This window comes from Penaeus monodon, unplaced genomic scaffold (assembly GCF_015228065.2).
Source record: "Penaeus monodon isolate SGIC_2016 unplaced genomic scaffold, NSTDA_Pmon_1 PmonScaffold_2516, whole genome shotgun sequence".
Taxonomy (NCBI): Eukaryota; Metazoa; Arthropoda; class Malacostraca; order Decapoda; family Penaeidae; genus Penaeus; species Penaeus monodon.
This window is the reverse complement of record NW_023655430.1, coordinates 7,501-15,000: the sequence shown is the minus strand read 5'-3', so window position 1 is coordinate 15,000 and position 7,500 is coordinate 7,501. Positions and strand designations below refer to the sequence as shown.

Genomic DNA, 7,500 nt, shown 5'->3' with positions numbered 1-7,500 from the left:
TATAAAATATATAAACATATATACTATTTCCGCCATCAAAAACTGTGGTGCTACACTTTCCACTGACGCCGCCCCTGTTCATGAGGGCGGAGTCATATAAATTCCTGCATCTCGCTGATGAAGGCCCGGGCGAAGCCAGAAATTCGCTAGATCGTCATGCTGAAGCAACAAAATATTTATCTTGAAAATCTACACTACTTTCTTAGAGAAATGCTTTCATATTAATAAGGCCATGGCCAAGAAGAGCGACACTCAGGTTTATCTTTTGTATGCCTACGCTTTTGATTAACACATTTCATTATAATGCACAGGTACCAATAGCCATTATTGTTTTTATTATATCCTTAACGCTTTAGTCTTGGGCCAGGGCTCCAAAAGTGTTTCATGACGAATGAGTTACGGGAAGTATCTCAGATTCATGCTTTGTTCACAGAATGTTTGAATTTTCAAATTAATATTACGGAAATGTATATTATGTTCTACATAATCAGTTTACTTCTTGTGTTCGTATAATTGAACATGAAGGCGTAGATTCATGTATCCCATTTAAATTTAGTTAATATCAATGAATTAATAGTGACATTCGAAATATGTAAAGGAGTCTGACGTCCGAAATCGATGTCGACAGACGAAGGAAAAAGTATGATGGGAGGCGATTTTAGGGCACGCGCATTTTCAACTAATTTCGGTACTTCCAAATCGTATTATTTGTAATTCTAAGATGTTGATAACGAAGAACTTGTATATACTACTATTTCTTAATGCAACATCAGTAAAACAGTGGTTGATAATTTAGTATAGTTCAAAAATAAAATCAGATTCGTCACTTCGGACTATTCTTAGGAATAGGGGTGGAGTCGAGTCTGGCAACAGCGGAGGAACATTGTCATAGTTGCTGCCGCGAACGGCCCGGGGAAGTGTCGCGAATGAAATTAGCGACAGCTTCTAGTATCAAGAGTTTTTTTTTCAGCGGAAATGAGGCCTATAATATATATATATATATATATATATATATATATATATATATAATATAAATATATATCCATTTATATAATTGATATAATAAAAAAATATATAAATAATATATCTACATATCTATATAATAATATAAATTATATATAAAATATTTATATATATAGTATATATATGTGTATATATATAAACATATAATGTATATTACATAATATATATATATATATATTTATAATATATATATATATATAAAAACACACACACACACACACACACACACACACACACACACACACACACACACACATATATATATATATATATATATATATATATATATATATATGTGTGTGTGTGTGTGTGTGTGTGTGTGTGTGTGTGTGTGTGTGTGTGTGTGTGTAAATGTGTATAAGTGTGTACATGTGTATAAGTGTGTACAATGTGTATGTATATATCTACATCTATGTGAGTGAGTGAGTGTGTGTGTGTGTGTGTGTGTGTGTGTGTGTGTGTGTGTGTGTGTGTGTGTGTGTGTGTGTGTGTGTGTGTGTGTGTGTGTGTGTGTGCGTGTGTGTGTGTGTGTGTGTGTGTGTGTGTGTGTGTGTGTGTGTGTGTGTGTGTGTGTGTGTGTGATTCATGTCGAACAGATTGAACAACGTAGTAGAACAACGAAGGGAAGTACAAGAAAACACACGAATATGCCGAAAGCCTTTTCGCTTTTATTGCTTCATCAGGGTATATGTCCTGATGAAGCAATAAATGCGAAAAGGCCTTCGGCATATTCGTGTGTATAGGATGTGGATAATTCTATTTCTGTTAGAGGATGTGGATAATTCTATTTCTGTTACCAGTGGGCCACGTGGCTGGTTACCACGCGGATCCAAAGTCCCAAATAAGAACCACCCGCTCAGCGAGGGCGGAGGTCACATTTTATATCTGACCTCGTCAGAGTTCGTCGCCAGCGACCAGCGCGGTAAGGTCAGCTCCGCCCTCTCCCTCCGGGCAGCTGATCGTGACCCCGCATACCGCCTTACCCATACTAGACATGTCTTGTGTGTTCTTATACTGCTGTGTCAACTCTTAGAAATAAAGAGTAAAGCCGTTAACAAGTATAACTACCCTCTGTTCACCTTTGTACTAAGGATGAGAGCCTTTTACAGTGTGTTTTCTTGTACTTCCCTTGGTTGTTCTACTTGCAGTGTGTATGAGTGTGTGTGTGCGCGTGCGTGCACGCGTATGTGTGTATACACGTATACACACACACACACACGCAGTGGCAAATGGCAATATCCAGAGGTATGGAGCCATGGCCTGCCCCTGGCTCCATACCAACTCTGCCCCTCAGCCACTAGGGATTAATGGGCGGCTCAGGGGGAGGTGGGCCTTGCCAGCCCTCCTCAATCCAGATAACTCATTGGCAGTGTCTCTAACAAATGAATATACTAGGGGGAGGGACCCTCCCATCCAGCAAGCAAGGCAGGCTGTGGGTCCTGTTAGGAGGGCAAATGTTGGGGTGCAGGATGGGACCGAGTTACTCATCCTGCCTGGGTCCTAGCAGGTGCTAACCCTGCCGGTTGGGTAAATCCCACAGCCTGCCAATACCCTTTATTTGGGGCAGCATTGGTGGGGGTGGCAGAGGTTTAATCTTAGGCGAGCTATCTGGGTAGGTACTTGGAACATCCAGTCCTAGCATCAGGATGAGCGGTTACCTCTGCTATTAAGGGAACTGGAGTGGTTGGGAGTTGAAGTGGCTGCCCTCTCAGAGGTGAGACCTGGCAGCAGCACAATCAGTATTGGTGGATACACCTACAACTGGTCGGGCCATATTGATGGTCATAACCTCCAGGGAGTAGCCATAGCCATCTCCAGCTGACTTCAACCCTCGGTAGTTGAGGTATCACCCGTTGATGACTGTACTATGGCATTGAGACTGAAGCATGCTTTTGGCTTCGTGTCTCTTATTGCTATGTATGCTCCTACCAATGTTTGCAAACTCTACGTGAAAGCGTTCTACTCCAAACTCACATCTGTGGAAGACAATTGCGCCAGGTGAGACATTTGCATTGTTCTGGGTATCTTCAATGCAGTATCCAGCTGTGATTGAGTTGGCTGCGAGATGTCTATCAGCCCCATGGCTTGGGAGCTGATCCCAGCAGCGAGAACAGCCTCCTTCTCCAGGACTTTGCTAGGTCCTAGAGACTGAGGATTTCTGGCTCCTGGTATCAGTGCTCCAACCCACATTGCTGGACATGGTAAAACGATGGGAGGATCCTTCAGAATTGCAGGGTTTACTGGAGTGCCGAGTTTTTTGGCACCGACCATAAGCTGGTAGTGGCTATCCTATGGGTCCACTTCAAACTCCTTGTCCCTCCAGTGGCCACTCTGGGATGTTTCATTTAGACAGACTGAGGGAGGAGTAGTTTGCCTGTGGGTTCACTATAGCAGAGCAGACTCTGATTCACAGAATGTGTAAACCGGACAAACCCAGTTACTCTGTGGGACTCCTTCAAGTGCGAAACGCTGTTGAAGAAGTGTAGGAGTCCTTTGACGTATGCCTGAGGGCAAGGCTGAATTTCATCTCCCTGGAGACACTGGAGGCCACTGAAGAGTGTCACATGTCTCAGCAGAATGGCAATCAAGACTTCCATTGCTCTTTGAGAAGGGACAAGGAACAGATCATCAAGAATCTTGCCAAAAAGGTCGAGGGCCATTTCTTGATAAATGACCTTTGACCTGCCTACAAAGCCCCCCAAAAATCTAAGCTCTCCTCACAGTGACTGTAGTCCACTCAGTGGATGGACAGATTATCTCAGATCATGTTGGGTTTTGTGAACTTTGAGCAGCTGTATCAGGTAGACCCTCCAACAGTTAGCTTGGATGCAAGTGGTATCACAATACCTATGCTGGGCCCACAGCAAAGACCCTCCTACCCTAACTGAGGTTAGGGTGGCGAATTCTAAACTGAAGAGTGGGAAAGCTGCAGGCATATGTGATAGCCCTGCTGAACTGCTAAAGGATGGGGTGAACCTATGGCTCAGGGCTTGCATGCATTCTTGACTGCCATCTGGCAGTCTGGTTACTGTTGAGGGGTGTGGTCATCCCTCTCTGGAAGAGGAAAGGGGATTGTTCGAACTTAGCAACTACTGTGGCATTACACTGCTCAGTATACCAAGCAAGGTTTTCGCCTGCATTCTACTGAAACAGATCTGCAACCACCTACTGGGGCACCAGAGACCGGAGCAGTCTGATTCCCTCCTGGCAAGTCCATAATAGACTGTATCCTAGTGTTTCAAGTAATTGTGGAACACTGTTGTGAATTCAGCCATGGGTTGCTTGCAGACTACATTAACCTAACTTCAAGTGCATTGAGAATTACTAAAGGAGATTATGAAACATGGGTGAATTCTGACACGGATTATTGGCCTACTAACATGCCTATATACCGGTACTGAATGTGCTGTAAAGTGTAGTGGGGGCCTGTCGAACTTCTTCCCTGTTAATTCAAGGGTGAGGCAAGGCAGTGTCCTTGCAATAACACTTTTCATCACGTGTATGGACTAGATAATAGGCAGAGTTACTAATCCAAAGTCAGTGTGAGCAACACTGGGCAATATCAAGGTCTCAGACCTTGACATGCCAATGATGTTGCTATCCCGAGTCTCTGGAGTTACTGACAGAGGCTCTTGATGCATTTAGCAATGAGGTGAAGCTCTTGGGCCTTGAGGTGTCCTGGACCAAGACCAAGATTCAGGACTTTGGGGGCCATTAGGGGAATCCATGCTTGTGGTAGAACACTGAAGTCACAGAGAGTTCTGCATACCTTGGTAGCGTAGTCCATATCTCTGGGCTGTCAGACCAAGAAGTCAGTACACGGATTGGTCTGGCAGCAGGAACCATGAACTTGATCAACAAGAGCATTTGTAGATGGCGGTATCTATGCAGAAGAACCAAGCTATGTGTCTTCAAGGCCTTGATTCTGCTAGTTTTGCTCTATGGAAGCAAACCTGGATGCTATCTAGTGCCTTGGAGTCTTGTCTTGATTTCTTTTGTAACAAGTCTCTTTGCCAGATCATGTGGTATAAGTGGCAGGACCATGTGTCCAACCGATGGCTCACACCGTGAGACTAGCATAATCCGGGATTGCCAACTCAGGCTATATGGTCACTTAGCTCGTTTCCCTGCCCATCAGGTTGTCTCTCTCTGAGACAATCCTGGGTGAAGGAGCCTGTGGGATGACTTAGGAGGTCATGGCTTGGCATGGATCTTGGATCTTGCAATATTCATGAAGAATTTATGAAACATGAAATGTGCGTTGTGAATTTGGATAAAAGTTTAATATTTAGGAGTGTTTGCTATCCCTTCTTTACTGAGCACAGGGAACCCCCTAAACTGAACTGGCACACCACATGGGGAGGCAATAACCTGGGAAACACTTGGGCCTACTGGAACACACTACCTATATACATGCATAAGAGTTCTTGTTTATTCCGCTTACTCAGTATCTATTCCTAAGAGACAAGAAACTGAGTAGTACAGAGTTTCTGAAATAGATACAACCCTGTTCTTGATAACAGAGCCTGATGATATGTACAAGTAGAGTTTATGAACTTACATGGCCTTGAATTATAGAGATAAGACAGAAATATGACAACTCACTCTGGAATCTTAAGTAGTCTGATTCATTACATTTTGTAAAGAAGAGGTATTTATTTTACTTTTATTTTCTTTCATGAAATCTTCCACATTAAATTCTAATTTTTTTCACTTAAATTTACTGCTTTCAAAACCTTTTTTCATGAAAGAGAGTTGGCAATTTGGAGCATGCTAAAATCTGGGCTGAGCTTTTTTTTTCTGAGTTTGGACCCAAAGATGGTTTCTTATAGTTCTGTATGATGGGCCTGGCATTTTTGGTCTTGGGTTGGCCAGTGCACATGTAGTCATGATAAGTAAAATAGTTAATAGTTAAAAGAAATAAATGTGCTTGACACCAAAGGTCATATATCTACAGGCCGCTCACAAAGTTGAAATTAATTTAATACTTGAGTGCTGTAAATATTTTATATATATACATATACACATACACATACACACACACACACACACACACACACACACACACACACACATTTTTACAGCAATTGTTATTACCTTTATTATTGTTGGTTTCTTATTCTCATCATTATTATAATTATTATTTATTAGTATCAATGTTGGTATATTATGATTAACATAATCATGATCACCATTTTACTATTATCATTGTTATTAATACTTATACTATTATTGGTATAATCTAAAATTGTCAATTGCCACATTTCAATTCACCTGTTTTTGTTACCAAGAGTCAGCAATTTTCTAGAACATCCACCTACCATCATCTAATGTATCAGGTAGCTATCAAGTTTCCCTGCTCTTCAGAGACCTTGCTTCATAGAGGAATCAGAGGCAAACTCTTGACTCACTAGGTGACTTTTTCAGGTACAGATTGATTACTTAATACTGTCTGCTGCATCAACAGCTAAGGTCATTAGTTAAGGAACAGAACTGCCAAAGTCAGGTTCCAAGGTCACTTATCATATCATTTGCCACTATAAAGTGGCATGCCATAGGGTAAGGTAGCCCTGTTTGGAATCCTCAACATGGATCTTACAAAATCATCTTCTATTTGGACAATCTTGCAATTATCTTCACTGGACGTCATACTCTTAGGAGAGCCCAGCAATGTCAAGGCCTTGTGTCTAAGAAATGTTTGAAGGTGTAGTAACAGAAACACTGAGTGATTTTGTGCTTTTTTTTGAGAGCAGGATACAGCTCGTTACGAAGAGTGGTATATCTTGATGTAGCTGAAGCTGAAGTTTGAGTGATGCTCAGAACCTGATAAGGATAAGGATAAGTCAGATATCCAAAGCTGAGCCTCGACTGGGATAGGCCTATGCAGGGAGCCCTGCCTGTGCTAACTAATGCTGACTCGAACAAAGTGTGTCAGATGCTGCTGACTTGACTGAGCTTAGCTGAGCTGAGCTTAGTCCTTATCCACTATGGTACCATGCCACGGCAGTGGCTTTGTCCCATGGTGGTTGAAACTTGCCCCTGGGCTGTACTAGCCTGAAGCTAGTTACAGTGAATTCACGCCTTAGATTTGGGTGGAATAATGTCAGGTCCGATGTTGGTGATGTTGCATGGATTCATGCCAGAAGGCTGCATGAGCCAGTGCATCAGACCAAACAGAAATTGCTCAGCAGTTGCTACAATACTCCCCCCTCCAGTAGAGCAGTGGTGAGAGCAAATAGAACTAATTGTAGCCTCCATATGTGCTGGCTTCATCCGACCTATAGAGATGGTGTCCCTGTAGTATCTCTGTCAATGGTGATGGTCTTGTCGGTCCTTGAGATCATAGAATATCATTGTAATTAATGAATAAGTATTTTGAATTTGAATTTGGGTACAGACCCTCATATGGAGGCTGAAGTGGGGTTTGGTGGTGTTCGCATGAACCAGGACATGAGTGCAGTGCTGCAGGTGGGGCAG

At 42.5% G+C, this 7,500-nt stretch overlaps 1 protein-coding gene across 1 annotated transcript in view; it reads right to left on the bottom strand.

Annotated features, from left to right (window-relative positions):
* The window catches only part of LOC119570369, a gene marked incomplete at both ends in the record, with an annotated part of 15,289 nt that overhangs the window by 5,256 nt on the left and 2,533 nt on the right, over nucleotides 1–7,500 (bottom strand).